The following is a 17210-nucleotide window of genomic DNA, read 5'->3' as shown; positions in this document are numbered from 1 at the left end:
ATTCAAGAAAAACAAATATTTATTGTGCCAGGCACTGTTCTTGAAATGTATCATCATAATGTTTTTAGCATTTTAAGAAAAGTGTCAGTATAATTAATTACACTTGCAACAGTAATTAAAGTGATGAGACTTTACCTTATCCTCTACTTTCTGAGACTAGCTTGCCTTCTTTTCTCTCTCCTTCCAAACCTCCGTCTCCCTTTCTTTTGAGACATATTTAATGTGCATTAGTTTGGGGCTGGGCACCCCAAGACAACATGGATACAGGCTCTTACAGTCTAGTAGAAAAGACCATCACTGAAAGAGTAAAAGTGAAAGAAGTCAAAGATATTCTGGAGCAAATAACAGAGGAGCTATTTATAGTGACACAACTTATCAATAATTTTGGATAGATGGAGGTGGAAGGTTGATGGATTCATGATTTCTAGAACTAGAGTAACAATTTAGTCAAAACTGTTCATCTTGCCTTCCATTCATATATATCCTTAAATCCTTAATCCAGTAAATTTGGGCAGAGAGAACATGGATAAGAGCAACTAGTTGAGACTTCAGATTGCCATTTCCAAAGGTCCTAAGAAAGAAAGATGAATGAAGAATTGAGACTCCAACTCTACCATAATGGCTCATCAGTTCTTCTGAAGGTGGCTCTGCATCTTGATGAAAAATTAAATGAAACATGACAGTCCCTTGACCAAGATTGTGTTCAAGGTTACGTGATATTTCAGTGATATCTCTCTCTGAACTCTTCCCCCACATTCTTGCTTTCTCTTCTGGCTTTAAAATGCTGATGATTTTAAGTGAATTTACTACAGCACTCTCACCATCAAGGACTAAAGAAATACTAGCAAATAAATATTAAAGATCAAAAGCAAGTACCAGCAAGAGACTGGAACTTTTTGCTAGTTCACTTTGCAAATGCAACATTGTTCTCTGGCTTTGCAATTTCTCTATAAGTTATGGTTCTTTCTTACAAATAGGAAGAGATAATTACTATATCATGCCAACGCATTTTACTGCATGCATCTTACACACAAACGTACACATAAACAAGGCTCAGTCATAAAAGATTCACAAATTTATATTATTATTTATAGTATGTCCTTTGCTAAACTCAAAGTATACAGATGAAGTTACAGTTCCTGTTGACATAGATGGCTCTCAGGAGCTGTTATACATCATATTAAAGTTTCCTTGTGGGGGATGCTGCTTCAGCACTGTGCCAAGGGTTTAATCTGGAACCAGACGAAACTAAACCAAGCTGTGATTCAACCTGTACTCCAAAATTTGACTCAGAAATATTACAAGCTTCTAAAACTGATGAAATATCAACCATAGTAGAGAGAATCAAATAGGTTTAAACTAAATTTCTTTAAATCTCTTTATAGTCTCTTGATGAGAATCCATTGGAAGGTCCAAGTTTGCCCTTCTCCATCCCCATGCCCAGGGGCTTAGCACCTCTCTCGGCACCTCTCACCTGTGCTATTGCATGTGTCTTAGGCTACCCTCCCCAAATTCTCCCTGCTCACACCACTCTAAAAATCATCTTGCTAAAAATCTGGTAATGTCATCCTCCTTTTTAAAATCCTCTACATGCTCCCCACTCTCTACAGGATACATCTTAATTCTTTAATGTGGCATGAATGTCCTTATTCACATTTATTCCCATGCTACCTTTCCGGCCTCAGGTACTCTTCCACTTCATTCACTCAGCATGTCCAGCTAGATGCAACACCTCACTTCTGTCCATGTGTGCCTCCTCAGTAAATCCCGTCCTGTACATACTGTTTACTTTGCTTAAAATTTTCTTTCCCTCCATTCTCAGCCTTCTCTAATTTAGCCAGGAATGATTAGCAACATTGTCACAGGAATCTGTTCACCTCTGTTATGACACTTACTCATACTTGTCTCTATTCACTTGCTGTAGCCTTTATACTCTTTGAGGGCAAAAGATCACGTCTTGATTATCTTAGTGTGTGTACATATACATCTATAGCTAACTATCACCTACCTGATGCTTAATATAAGCACTCAATGACAGGTGAATAAATGAATTTTCTAAATGCATACTTAGACTGAGTTGTATCATTTTGGTTAAGTTGATCAGATTCTACTCCAGCTCTTAGGACTTTAATTAAGACGAAATAGTCCAAATTAATCAACGTTAACAACTTATTTCCATCCTAATAGAATGAAGTATAGGGCTTCCCTGGTGGCGCAGTGGTTGCGAGTCCGCCTGCCGATGCAGGGGACACGGGTTTGTGCCCCGGTCCGGGAAGATCCCACATGCCGCGGAGCGGCTGGGCCCGTGAGCCATGGCCGCTGAGCCTGCGCGTCCGGAGCCTGTGCTCCGCAACGGGAGAGGCCACAACAGAGAGAGAGGGCCGCGAACCGCAAAAAAAAAAAAAAAAAAAAAAAACAGAATGAAGCACAGCTTTTCTTCAACTTATTTGTTTGGATTTATATTTAAAAATTTACCCAAAGTCATATGAATATTTTTTCCTTCCAAAAGGGCAAGGAACAAAAGGGACAAATCAAAACATTTTATATTTTCATACTACAGAGCATGTCTCTTGGCAATATATTGTTATACTGATATAGTCAAATTAGCCACAAGAGTTACAGAATTCAATATTTTAAATTCCATGACTTATTTGAAAATGTAATTTCATATATTAATTTATATAAATGTGTATTACATAATAATTGAATTAACCTCCATATTAATTGTACAAATCAATAAAATAAATTTTAAAATAAAGGGTTTGGTGTTTCCGGCTATGAACATTAGTTCAAAGGAAAATAAATGTCATAGAACTAATCTAAACAGAGGGTGTACTCCATAACATTTTCTAAATCAATACTTTATTTTCCATAGGAAAAAATGCAAGTAAGGAGGAAATTAAAGTGTCTTATATATTTTTTTCTGACCTTTTATTCATTAGGGAGAAGAAACAATTTCATGATAGAAAAGATAAAATTTTACTTATATGCTAAAAAGTGTAGTTCTTGAAATAAAAAATCCATACCAGGTCCTTCTAAAAACGTTCTGTAATAAGCAGTTTTTATGAGCTCTTTTGTTTAGTTCAAGCAGAAAGCTGAATTTACTACAGTTTAATGCAGGCTATGCAATTCACATATCTTTTTTAGGTGTTTCAATACCCATATTGAACTTTTGCTGGTGAGAATTTTTGCTGTTGCCAGGGACTTGGGGGAAGGGGAAATGGGGTGATGTAGGTCAAAGGGTACAAAGTTTCGGTTATACAAAATGAATAATTTCTGGAGATCTGATGTACAGCATAATGACCATAGTAAACAATACTGTATTGTATACTTGTAATTTGCTAAGAGGATAGATCTTAAAATTAAATCCTCTCAACACAGCCACACACATAACTATGTAGAGGTAATGAAAATAAAAATAGTTTCCCCTCAAGGGGTTAGAACCTGACAAAATAGCTCCAGGCATTTGCAGGCCTAATATGTCCTGCAGGGTCACCTGAACCACCAGGGCTGAAGCCTAAGACTATGCAGGACTAAGCCATTTGCTTACTGAGTTCGCTGAGAACATTCTCTGGTACTTAAACCTCCCTTTGCTTCTCCGTCCATTCACTGTTCAGCACATATTTATTCTGTGAGGCATGTGCGAAGGGATAGGGATAAAAACAGTAAACAATATAGTTACAGTCTTTGCCATCACAGAGTTCACAGTCTAGCAAGGGAAACAGATATTTAAGGAAGCAAATGCAATAAAATATTATAAAATAGAATAGAGGAAGAATAAGGCACTTGGCAAGGACACAGCCCCAAGGGGTGGGAGGAAAGGGTGGGAAAGGCAACCCTGAGGCAGTAATGTCTAAGTTGGGACCTGAAGATGAATTTGATTGATTTAAGCCTTTCTACAAATACATGTCCTGACCACAATCTGATCCTTCTTGCCTCCTATGGGTCTAAGTGTCCTGCCTGCAAGACCGTAATCCATCTTGATTACAATCCATCTTGATTATACGACTTTGCCACAAACTCTTCCAATTCTCCAACTAATGACTGGACTCCTTTTGGTCCTATTAGAACACTAAAATCCAGAATCCCTCTCTGAGACCAACATTTAAAAGTTTTTTTTAAATGCAAATTCAGTTGAGTAAACAGCATCCTAGGATCTCTTAAGGCTGAGAGTAGCACTACAATGTTTTGTGGGCCTTTAAACCAGTTACCCCTCCTTCTGTCAAGCACTCACTGTACCTACATTGAATAGGAAAATAAATCAAATCTACACCATGGAAAGATCATTATGGGGTAAACAGTAAACATGATTGGTCAACAATCTATAGATACAAGATATTATGAAAATACTTAAAATAAAAAGTCATACCTAAACATTTCAGATGTGTTAAGAGTAAATGAACACTCTATCTAGTAGCTTTCAATGTAGAAAAGCTTATTCCATAAGAAGGCACAGCTAGGGGCTTCCCTGGTGGTTCAGTGGTTAAGAATCCACCTGCCAATGCAGGGGACACGGGTTCGAGCCCTGGTCCAGGAAGATCCCACATGCCCCGGGGCAACTAAGCCCATGAGCCACAACTACTGAGCCTGTTTTCTAGAGCCCGCAAGCCGCAATTACTGACCCTGCATGCCACAACTACTGAAGCCTGTGCACCTAGAGCCCGTGCTCCACAACAAGAGAAGCCACCGTAATGAGAAGCCCAAGAGTAGCCCCTGTTCACCGCAACTAGAGAAAGCCCGCATGCAGCAACAAAGACCCAACGCAGCCAAAAGTAAAATAAATAAATAAAGTTTAAAATTAAATAAATAAAATAAAGTCTTCTACTATTGAAAAGAAAAAGAAAAAGAAGGCACTGCTAGAAGTTGCTGGGGTTCTTAAAAATTGAACATGGTAAAAACCATGCAGTGTGGGCTTCCCTGGTGGCACAGTGGTTGAGAGTCCGCCTGCCGATGCAGGGGATACAGGTTCGTGCCCCGGTCCGGGAAGATCCCACATGCCGCGGAGCGGCTGGGCCCGTCAGCCATGGCCGCTGAGCCTGCGCATCCGGAGCCTGTGCTCCGCAATGGGAGAGGCCACAGCAGTGAGAGGCCCGCGCACAGAAAAAAAAAAAAAAAAACATGTAGTGAGATGTGAGATAGTTAGTTTTTGATAGAATAAGTGTCCTTCAGTTAAAGTCCTATCTAACTGATATATTACAGGAAATATTGAGTGTATTAACAAAGTTCATTAGAGAAATATATAATTTTACTGTAATTAAGAACATGTCCTTATAAAGAAAAGTTATACTCTTCTTTAGTAAGAAAGCTGAAGTGATTGTTTCTCTGTGAACCTGTTCTATAAGCCAAATGGCAAGCCTGAACTGGCAAAAATACTAGTGTAAAAAAATTCAATTACAGATCTTCCTCAACTTATGATGATGGGGTTACATCCTATTAAAATCATGTTAAATGGAAAATATCATTAAGTTGAAAACGCATTTAATACACCTAACAGACCAAACATCATAGCTTAGCCTCACCTACCTTAAACATGCCCAGAACATTTACAGTTGGGTAAGATCATCTAACACAAAGCCTATTTTATAATAAAGTGTTGAATATCTCAAGTAATTTATTGAATTCTGTACTGAAAGTGAAAAATAGAATGGTTATGTGGGTATAGAATGGTTCTAAGTTTATCGAATGTTTACCCTCTTGATATCATACTGCGTATCACTAGCCTAGCTCAGAAAAAAATCAAATTCAAAGTCTAGTTTCTACTCAATGTGTATTGTTTTCGCACCATCATAAAGTCGAAAAATCATAAGTTGAGCCATCATTAAGTCAGGGACCACCTGTATAGACATTCTCATAGAGTAAGAATTCAGTTAGTTACAAAAACAATAATTACAGTATACCTAAAATAATCATTCATAAACTCAAAATATAATTATTGTCAGATACAATTCTTGCATGTACTGAATATGCTATATTTTCTAATTTTATAAGAATTAAAAGCTAAATGCTGAGAGAGGTGCTAGAACTTGTAAAACATAACCCTTAGGCCACTTTCTAAATTCTGTCCATAGACTACAAGTAAAAACTTATCACCCCCCCACCCCTAGTCCGTGCTGTTTATGAGAAATGAATACAATTCTGTACCTAAAAATATTAAAACGTTGTGAAACACAAGTAACAAGTGAGGCATAAGGACAAAAATTAAGGCCCAATATTATGTGCTGCCTTGACATCTGGTGAAACTGGGAGGGCCTCAGTTGGCCTAATTGCAAGTTCCCCTCCCCACCCTGCTCCCACAGGTCCTCTAGCCAAACAACCCTTTTTATCAAGGGGAAAAGGCACAGTTCCTGCTTATCCCTGAGCAGTGAGTTTCAGCTCCCTGTCAATCTATAGAATTTTTCAAGCAAGCCAATCACATCCTCCCATAGGAACCAGGGGCACCTCACCCTCTTGATATTATGAAGCCTGCCTCTCACAGCCTTCTGTTATGCAAACCCTGTGTGACCCTGCATGTCATGTGGTGTTCTCCTCCTCCAGATATGTGAATATGTGATCAGTAAGCTGTTGTCCATCTCATCTGTCCAATGTCAGGTGTTGTGAGTTCAGCCATCCCTATAACTCTTGGGCAGGAATCCTTCCTCCACCAATAGGGTGAAAAGAAGGCAATTAAAATAGCAACTTTAGGGACTTCCCTGGTGCTGCAGTGGTTAAAAATCTGCCTGCCAATGAAGGGGACAAGGGTTTGATCCCTGGTCCAGGAAGATCCCACATGCCACAGAGCATCTAAGCCCATGCACCACAACTACTGAGCCTGCGCTCGAGAGCCCACGAGCCACAACTACTGAAGCTTGCACACCTAGAGCCCATGCTCCGCAGCAAGAGAAGCCACTGCAGTGAGAAGCCCGCACACTGCAATGAAGAGTAGCCGCAGCTCGCAGCGACTAGAGAAAGCCCACATGCAGCAATGAAGACCCAACATGGCCAAAAACAGGTTAAAAATAAATCAATATAAATAAATAAATTAAATATATTAGCTGCATAAAAACCCAGATTTGGAAATGGTACAAACTATTGGCTTTGTAATGCTAGAAACCTGATGTCATTTTGCATGACCTTGACCATGAGTAGAAGCCCCTGGAAGTTTCCATATCCTTTTCTGGTAATAAAGCTTAGCACTCAATTAAAAGGATGGTCTGTATAAAAAAAAGACAAGTCTGTTGTTTTGCATTAGAACAAACAATAAAGTTGCTATTTTATTTTTCCAATTTTTAAAAATTATTTTTAGCTGTTTTTTTTAATTTATTTATTTATTTTTGGCTGTGTTGCGTCTTCGTTGCTGCATGCGGGCTTTCTATAGTTGCAGTGAATGGAGGCTAATCTGCGTTGCGGTGCGCAGGCTTCTCACTGTGGTGGCTTCTCTTGTTGCGGAGCATGGGGTCTAGGTGCACGGGCTTCAGAGTTGTGGCACACGGGCTCAGTAGTTGTGGCTCATGTGCTTAGTTTCTCCTCTGCATGTGGGGTCTTCCCAGACCAGGGCTTGAACCTGTGTACCCTGCATTGGCAGGCGGATTCTTAACCACTGCGCCACCACAGCAGTTCTGCAGCTAATACATTTTAATTTGAAAATTGACACCCTGAGAATGAATCTTTACCACTCAATGAATATTCCATGAAATAATCATTATTAACCAACTTTGACTAGTTTATATTAGTGTAGGTTAGGGAAATCTTTTCTAACTGAACCACAAGATTGTTGAATATACATTATTCCAATAAGAGTTCTTCATACAAAATACACAATTGTGATTATATCTTTAAAACATGTGACTTTTTTTCTCCTCCTACTTTTTAAGATTAAATATTTCCCTGCTGGTACATAAAGTCAATCCACCCAAATATACACAAATTTTACTTATTTATTTATCCTAAGATACTTAATTTTTACAAATAATTTGTCTCAATTTTTCTAAAATTGAAAAGACTAAAATGCTTCAACATCTATTGAACTTGTAGTCATTCAACAGGCAGATCTAAATTCACACAAAATGCCGTGGTATAGAGCTGAAAATTCAGGTCAAATACAGGTTAATGAAGACATACAGATGTACAGTTGCATCTAGTAAGTTTTTCCTACATCCCTGTAGAGACCCCTTGGTATCAGTATTTTCTAACTCATTTAAAATTATTTTTAGCTTATATTTCATGACCTACCAAGTGTTTTTTCCAGTAAGAGTCAATCCCTATGTTGAAAATGTTGTTTGATAGAATTGCATTAGAGAATAACAGATCACGAACATTTGAAAAGTTCTATTAATTGTCATACAGTCATTCATCTATTCAACACTTATTAGACACCTACCAAGGCCATCCACTGAAGCTACAAAGATAAAATATATAGTCCCTGTCCTCAAGGAATTCACAGAGAATCTAGAGAGGGGACTTGACTCATCAGAGTAGAGGATCCAGGGAAAGTGCTTCTCCCAGAGACTAAAAAGGGTTAATAAATACAGGTTGAAGTGGAAAAAAAAAGCAAATGGCACAGCGGGTTGAACTGTGGCCCCCCAAAAGATATGTCCTAGTCCTATCCCCAGTACCAATGAATGAGACGTTGTTTGGAAAAAGGGTTTTTGCAGCTATAATTAATGAAGGGTCTTGAGATCATCCTGCATTAACCAGGTGGGCCCTAAATTCAACGACAAATGTCCTTATAGATGCAGGCAGAGGAGGAGAAACACAGAGAAGGCCACGTGAAGACAGAGGCAGAGACTGGAGTTATGCTGCCACAAGCCAAGAAATGCCTAGAAGCTGGAAGAGTCAAGGTGGGATTTTCCCCCAGAATTCAGAGGAAGCATGGCCCTGCTGACACCTTGATTTTGGACTGCTGGCCTCCAGAACCATGAGAGAATACATTTCTGTTTTCAGCTACCAAGTTTGTGGTAATTTGTTGCAACAGCCCTAGGAAATTAATACAAGTTGGATATCTGTAGACGGACTTCCTGGTCTGGGGACAAATAGCAGAAACGAATAGACAAACAAAATTAAGTGTCTAAATTGGACAATAACTTTCTCCTGTGTAATGACAAGAGCTGGAAGGGAGAGGAGTCTGTATTGCCCTGCATCAGGGGCCCCATCTGTCACTGCCTTGCTGTGTCGCTTGGACACATTCCTCTCAGAGTTTCAATTTCATTGTCTGTAGAGTGAGTGAGATGGAGGAAGGAAATTTTAAAGGCAGAAAAATACAGTGGAAACAAAACTTGAACAACAGCCTAGAGAGCCACCCACCCATCCCAGCACTTGGAGATTGCTGGTAAAAATGTAAACCCAAAACATAAAACGGAGGATCCAGGGACCAAAGTTGGTTATAAAACTTTATTCCCACAGGTTCCCTCCTAGAACTTTCCCCCACCTCCAGGCCCTATTCTTTCATCTTGATGCTGAACCTTTAGGGCAAATGGAGCGGGCACCATCTGCTATCAATACAGCTGACACTCTTCCCAGCCAAGATGAGTCCCAGGCCAAGTTGATCTTCTGAGCTAACAGGACGTGACAAGCCTGGCAGGACACGAATTCTCCCTGCATGACTGATTCAGCCTGGCTGACCAGCTCCATGCTAATGAGGATGTACCAGAGCTTACAACAAAAACAGTTTTGAATAATTTAAAACTTTAGAGCATGATCTGCCCGATAATGTGATTCATTGTGTCATTATGGCCTCAGTTAAATCTGCTTCTGTGGGTGCCTCTACAGCAAACATCAGTGACTACAAACTGCCCTTTATCAAAATTAACTATATAAATAATGCAAAAGAGCAGAGACATGTTAATCTTGTGAGGAAGACAGTGTAGGTGAAGGTGACCTAAGCTATCACAAACTGCTGCTTCATGAAGAACTGAGTAGTACTTCAAATGTAGTACTCTAAAATGGATAAGTGACTGAAACACCAGCAAAATATCTATTTTCATCCCATATAGTAGGCTTCATATAGACTAATCTTACAGTTTCTGGGGAACTGATTTTAATTTCTTGCCCTAATTCAGTTATCTATCTAAATAAGTTTCTTTTTACCATTCCGGCAGTTTATCTTCCCTCCTTTATACAACCCTGGGCCAGTGATTCCAATGCAGTATAACAAATTCAAATATGTGAAACATTCCTTAAAAGAGGGAATTGTCAAGCACCTTTCTCCTAAGGAAAGGAAACTCCAAAACATTCTTAACAATGTTAGCTAAGAGTTTATTAACTATGGGCCCACAGGTTGTTTTTTAAAACATGGTCCTTTAGCCTAAATATTGTAGAATTAAGGGAAAAATAACAATAACTAGAACGAATCTCTCTGGGCCTCAGTTTCTTCATCTGAAAAATAGATTTCATAATACCTAGCCAACTTTTGAGCTTCAAATCTAATGGAATATTTTACAGTTTTTCTGTAACAGGAGGCTTTAATAGGACAGTAGGATATCACTCAAGTGGGTAACATGAAGGAATACACTCATTGGAGCAATATTAGACTTCCATTTTTAAAAAGGGAAAAAAAAAGTTATCCGAAAATGTTTTTCCAAGTTCCGCCTGCCACCGAGGACAAGAATTCAGGAAATCATATCCTCGCTTCCTATTCTGAAGGCACAGCAAATCATCTGTCACTAATGACAGGAGGACCTTCAAGGTGACAGTCACCACCTGTGTCCCACTCTATTAAATCAACATCTCTGAGATGCCTCTGAACTGGCAAAAGCCACACATCCTCTACTGAGTCACAGACAGCCTTCCAAGCAACCTGCCTGGACGGTCCTCACCTCCCCCCCACCCCACTGCACCTGACACAGCAACTGTTTGGGGAGCTCCCGCAAGAGCTGCTGATTTCAAAGCCTGTCCTGTCCAACTATGCATGTCCATCCCATCCTATGACACCACAGTCATCTGAGACTCCAGATACGTGCTCATGATCCTAAACATTTGCTCCTCACTTCAATTTCTCTGAATTTCAGAAACCAGACTCCCTGTTAGAAAACTTGCAGGCTAGGGAAGAGAAAGGTAGCGTCCATGTTGAGTATGAAATCACTTATCTCGGTTTGTTTCACAAATCTCATTATTTGAGATAACCAGTCACAAAAGCACTTAAGCAACACTTGTCTATTGATTACTTTCTGAGTTATAAACATATATATATACATATATATATATTTTTTCAGATCTTCCGCAAAACAAATTTTAAGTTTTTAAAGTTGTATTTTTGTTAATGCTGTCTCTTCTACAGTTTGGAAACTTGGAGACTTACTAGAAAAGTTTATCAGAATGTTGCTTTATTTTTAAACAGAGGTTTAGAAAGTTCTGTGTATGTTTCTTGTTTTTTAATCAACAATTAAAATAAAACAAAATGCTTAGCATCTGAAATCAATTGGGATTTTCTATGAGCAATGACTGTAAAATCAGCCCATTATGAAGAGATTTGCATACTTTAATTACTGTGTTCTAAGGCTTTTGTCAAACAGATACTGTAAAATGCGGTAAGCACCATGCGGTTTTGGTAAAATGTGAACTTTCTGCTCTTAATATACATTGTTAGAAGGATAAATATGTTAAGATAGGAATATGCCTGGTTAGAGTGAGGTCTTCACTTTAGTGCAAATGTTTAATATCTTGCTCTCAAAATTTATTTAGAGAATGGGAAATTTAGGATGACTAAAATGTAGATAAATTGCTTGTAGATCTCAAGTTAATTAGTAAATACACACAAATGACCATAATATAAGATCTTTGGCGACACTGTCAAAGCGGCCTCAAAATACAAAGCTAAATTCTGAAATAAATTTGACTTTGAAGCCCAGATAAGGGGTCAAATGCATAAGCATTCAGGCTTTTAACACTCCGGCTCTGATAACCAGATATAAAGAAAAACCAGGATAGTGAAATATAACCACCTTTTTTCACACATTTAAATTACATGGAGAAAGCACGTTGGGCAAGTTCCTTAACCTCTCTTTCCTTCAGTTTTCTTATCTGTATAATGGGGTAGTACTTACTGCATAGGATTATTAATGGGTAGGTCAAATTCGGTGTTTTCCGTTCGATGGCTCTAGTAACACTTAGTTGTCTTTAACTTCATTCAAAACAATTTTGTTAGATTGTATTGTGACAGCTGTCATATCAGCATGCATTTAAAAGAAAACCTCATCAAAATTGGTGAATTTTTGTGTAGCCATTTTAATATTGAAGATGGAAGGAAAAAAGCAACATTTTCATCATATTATGCTTTATTATTTCGAGAAAGGTAAAAACACAACTGCAATGCAAAAAAGGATTTGTGCAGTGTATGGAGAACGTGCTGTGACTGATCGAACATGTCAAAAGTGCTCTGTGAAATTCTGTGATGGAGATTTCTCGCTGGACGATGCTCCATGGTCAGGTAGACCAGTTGAAGTTGATAGCAACCAAATCGAGACAGTAATTGAGAACAATCAACATTATACCACGCGGGAGAGAGCCGACATACTCATAATATGCAAATCAAGTGTTGAAAATCATCTGCCACAGCCTGGTTATGCTAATCGCTTTGATGTTTAGGTTCCACATAAGTGAAAAATAACTTCTTGACTATATTTCCACATGCGATTCTCTACTTAAACGTGATGAAAACATTCCGTTTTAAAAACAAATTATGACAGGCGATGAAAAGTGGATACTGTACAATAATGTGGAATGGAAGAGATCGTGGGGCAAGCGAAATGAACCACCACCAATCACCCCAAAGGCCGGTCTTCGTCCAAAGAAGGTGATGTTGTGTATATGGTGGGATTGGAAGGGAGTCCTCTATTATGAGCTCCTTCCAGAAAACCAAACGATCCATTCCAAAAAGTACTGTTCCCAGTTGGACCAAGTGAAAGCGGCACTTGATAAAAAGCGTCTGGAATTAGTCAACAGAAAACGCATAATCTTCCATCAGGGTAACGCAAGACTGCATGTTTCTTTGATGACCAGGCAAAAACTGTTACAGCTTGGCTGGGAAGTTCTGATTCATCTGCTGTATTCACCAGACATTGCGCCTTTGGATTTCCATTTATTTTGGTCTTTACAAAATTCTCTTAATGGAAAAAATTTCAATTCCCTGGAAGCCTGTAAAAGGCACCTGGAACAGTTCTTTGCTCAAAAAGATAAAAAATTCTGGGAAGATGGAATTAGGAAGTTGCCTGAAAAATGGCAGAAGGTAATGGAACAAAAGGGTAAATACGTTGTTCAATAAAGTTCTTGGTGAAAATGAAAAATGTGTCTTTAATTTCCCTTTAAAACCAAAGGAACTTTTTGGTCGACCCAAAATTATTAATTGTATATATATAACAATATAATTAAATGAATTAATACATGAAAAGTACTTAGAACAGTGCCTAGAACAGATGGCAATGGTGATGATTATACATAGGACTTTCAGAATTCGGAGATTCTTTTTTAAACCTCTTATATTAAAAAGGTTTCCACTTAGAAGTTTGTAAAACTAACTTCAAATCTGTATTTTTGAAGTTTAAAGATCCCTTTGAAATAACGTCATAAAGGGCAGCAATTTTAGAAAATAAAAGCAGTTTTTGCAAACTACTTAAATTTTCAGTGAACAAATTGGTTATTATTTTTTTAGTATTTGTAAAATATGCTACTAAAATAATACTTTGGTACACATTTGTAACACTTCTAGAGGTTTTTTTTTTCAGAAGGAAAGAGAACTGAACGTATAATATCTTAACTCCTAACACTATCATCTATACAATGCAGTTTCTGTGAAGGTCTTCGGAAGGTCTGTATTGAAGGTAGCAAGCTCTGTACACCAGAAGCACTTCCTCACTGAGCTCCAGGTCATTAAATCACAGCAATCTTGGAAATAAATCCTTAAATCTTTTCACCAGCCCACCAAGTTTTTGCTAGCCCCTTCTACTTTACATTAATCCTCCGATTCTTGAATTTTGTATGTGTTTGATGGTGGGGGTGAGGGACAGAACCTCCATGAGAATGTGACAAAAATTATGGACCTTCTCCCCAAAAAGTTCACATACACATTATCATTTTACATTCAATTTCAGGGGCTTCACAGACCAGAGTTCCGTCTGTAAAACTCCCCACTCCTAGTGGTGACTATTTGATTTTACCCTGAAATTAAATAAATTTAATAATTCATAAAAACATCACTTACCCAAATGAAATATGGATGAAATTAATTAATATAAATTTAATTTCTATGGAAGGAGATTATATTATCATCTATATTAAAGATATTGCTATCTTTTGAAAGTAGAGACCAGTTGCTAATTGTCCCAACAGGATATACTGTACTACTTCAAGGTGGTTTGTTATTATTTTAAATTGTTTGTATAAAGTACAGAGCAGAAGGTATGGGCAAGAGGGTAGGTTTTGTTCAATACTAAGTAAAAGGAACCCAAAATGGTGAACTATGGCATAATTATATTGATTCCAACAGCTATATATAATAGTGTTTGAATAAGATAGTCTTCATTAAAAAAGAACAATATAACTGTTTGAAAGTAAAACATTTGATAAACAAGGTATAAGTTTGGGCAATTTTTCTGGTGCATAAGTACTGCTGGCATTTCTCAACAGTTCTAACAGAGCGCTAAAGCACTAAGAATGCCCAGGTAATAGCTGAAAACAAAATTCATTTAGATAACCCTACATAAAATTTATAAAAATCTTTCCTATTAAGCAAAACTTGGATTATAGAGATTTAAGGTTCTCTCACTTCATGGGCAAGGGACTAAAGTCACACACACACCATAAGGCCGTTGGAATCAGGGGCAGATTCAGAGCCCTGGGGCCTACCACAGCAGGTGTTAGGATAAATTGCAAACTTGCAGCCTGAGAACTTTTTGTACTATAGTATAGAAAAGGTTTCCTATTAGCCCTTCAAGCTTCAAGCTGCTTTTTTGAGAACAATAGAGGTCACAGCATTAAAAAGAAAAAAAAAAGGCAGAACCAGCCTAGCTTTATCAAAATCATTTTTGTCCCCATTTCACTGTTCTTTATACTGCAACCTTTTTACCTGGTGTCAGGAATATTTAAAACAAGGGTTGGCCTAGTTACTTTCATTACATGCAACTATTAAAAATACCATGTATTAATCCTGTAGGACCATTATCCTAAGTAATATGGTGACAGAGAGAAAAGGTCCTGACCCCTCCCATGCCTATTATCATATGACAGGAGACTTTAAAATAAAATAAAATAAAACAACCAGATTGTTCTCCATTCCAGAGCATCGTGATTGTACAGTATCAAGGCCTTTGCTCCCATACCCACCTGCCACAAATCTAGAAAGGAGAAAAAGAGAAGAGAATGTAAAGCAAGAGTGAGGGAGAAAAACTGATGATGAAGTTTGTACCCATAGCAAATGGTGGAAAAAAATCAAGTTCATAGGTTTCCATTCATCAACTTCATCTCAAGTCCCAGAAGCAAAGAACAAGCATTTGTTTGGTAATTAGTGGGAGAAAGGCAAAAAATTTTATTTCATTTTACAAGCCTCGCTTTTCTATGCTTTTCTCTTTTTCTCCTACCCCAAGTGATTTCAAATATAACAGGTCATTTTAAGGACAACTCAGAGATACAGCAAGCACAAGTTTTCATCTTTACATTGATCAAACTATATGAGGCATTTCAGATTCTCTAGGGCATCTCGAAAACATCTGAAACTCTAACGTGAAAAAATGCTATGCACTTTAAAGCATTCTTTAGAAATAAATGCGGTACTTAAAAGCAAAAAATTTCAAGGAGGTCACAACACATATGCCTGTACGTACATTTCCCTTCCTGGATTTTAATAAGACAGCTAGAACATTCAAAATAACCCTGTGATTTACAGTGTCCAAGCTGAAATGGTAAAGACTAAATTGATTTTTAAACTTAAAGTATTCATGAAGCCTATATTACTAATACCTTTAAAACACACAGCAGCTTTAAAAAATGACTAAGCTCCGGAAACTCTTTCAAAGTTTCTTTCACAAGTTTCCTTTGAAGCTCGTTTCATGAAAATGCTGTCTAAATTCTTCAGCTTGGAGAATACAATGTTGTTATTGTCTTGCACTTCAGAGCTAGGAAAAGCAGATATTAGTTTTTTTGGCTCTAGGTTTCCACGACTGAGCAAGCATATGGCTTTGTTCCAGAGAGAAGTTATCAAGGAATTTTGCTTACAAGGAAGTGCTAAAGCGGGTATCTTAATTAATATTCATATTTACCTTGTTGCTAAATGAAGCTAAGGATTCTATTGGCGTGAATTAACACTCACTCTCGTAAACCCAAAACCCTCTAGAGAATGGTACTCTGGGAAGAGAGTGAGATACATTAACACGCCATTAATATCATCCTTGGAAACATTCTTTTTAACATTTATCTCTCCATCATTTCCTGAATCTGTAATGCAATGCTTCTGCTGGCATCTAACAAAAGGATCGTGTCCAGAGTCTAATGAAGTGTTAGACACCAAGGTAAGAAGCAAGTATGCTGCACTGGCTCATAGTGGCAGATACAATGGTACCTTCTAGGCTATATTTAGCTCCAAAGTCATGGTCAGTAGCCCTAAGACATAAGGCACAATCTGAAAGAACTTCAATTCCAGCACTGCCTGAACAGGCCAATCAGAGTTCTAATTTCTAAGTTATAAGCCAGACACTGAGGTAATTTCCATTTGTACATCCTTTTATAAAGTGAGAGACTTCTTGAAAGTGACATTCTGTAATCAGAATGTAATCACAGAATTTCAAAGTGGAAGAGGTCTCTGAGGTCACATATAGCAGATTCCTGTCCTCTTCTTGAAACCCTAGAATATTCCTACTAAGTGGTCCTTGTTCAGAGATGAGGAACTCACCACCACATGAGAAAACTCATTCCTTATTCAAACAGCTCAAACTGTTCTGCAGTTCTTTCTTTAGTGGAGATTAAATCTTTCTCCCGGAACCTACCTCAACATAATAAAGGCCATATATGACAAAGCCACAGCCAAAATCGTTCTGAATGGTGAAAAGCTGAAACCATTTCCTCTAAGATCGGGAAAAAGACAAGGTTGCCCACTCTCACTGCTATTATTCAACATAGTTTTGGAAGTTTTAGACACAGCAGTCAGAGAAGAAAAAGAAATAAAAGGAATCCACATTGGAAAAGAAGAAGTAAACCTGTCACTGTTTGCAGCTGACATGATACTGTACATAGAGAATCCTAAAGATGCT

At 38.0% G+C, this 17210-nt stretch overlaps 1 protein-coding gene across 1 annotated transcript in view; it reads right to left on the bottom strand.

Moving 5' to 3' along the window:
• Window positions 1-17210, bottom strand: part of COL25A1 (collagen type XXV alpha 1 chain) — a 465859-nt gene that overhangs the window by 333202 nt on the left and 115447 nt on the right. The gene's annotated exons all lie outside the window — the stretch shown is intronic.

This window comes from Tursiops truncatus, chromosome 5, assembly GCF_011762595.2.
Source record: "Tursiops truncatus isolate mTurTru1 chromosome 5, mTurTru1.mat.Y, whole genome shotgun sequence".
In the NCBI taxonomy this organism is placed as follows: domain Eukaryota; kingdom Metazoa; phylum Chordata; class Mammalia; order Artiodactyla; family Delphinidae; genus Tursiops; species Tursiops truncatus.
This window is presented reverse-complemented; position numbering and strand designations above follow the sequence as displayed.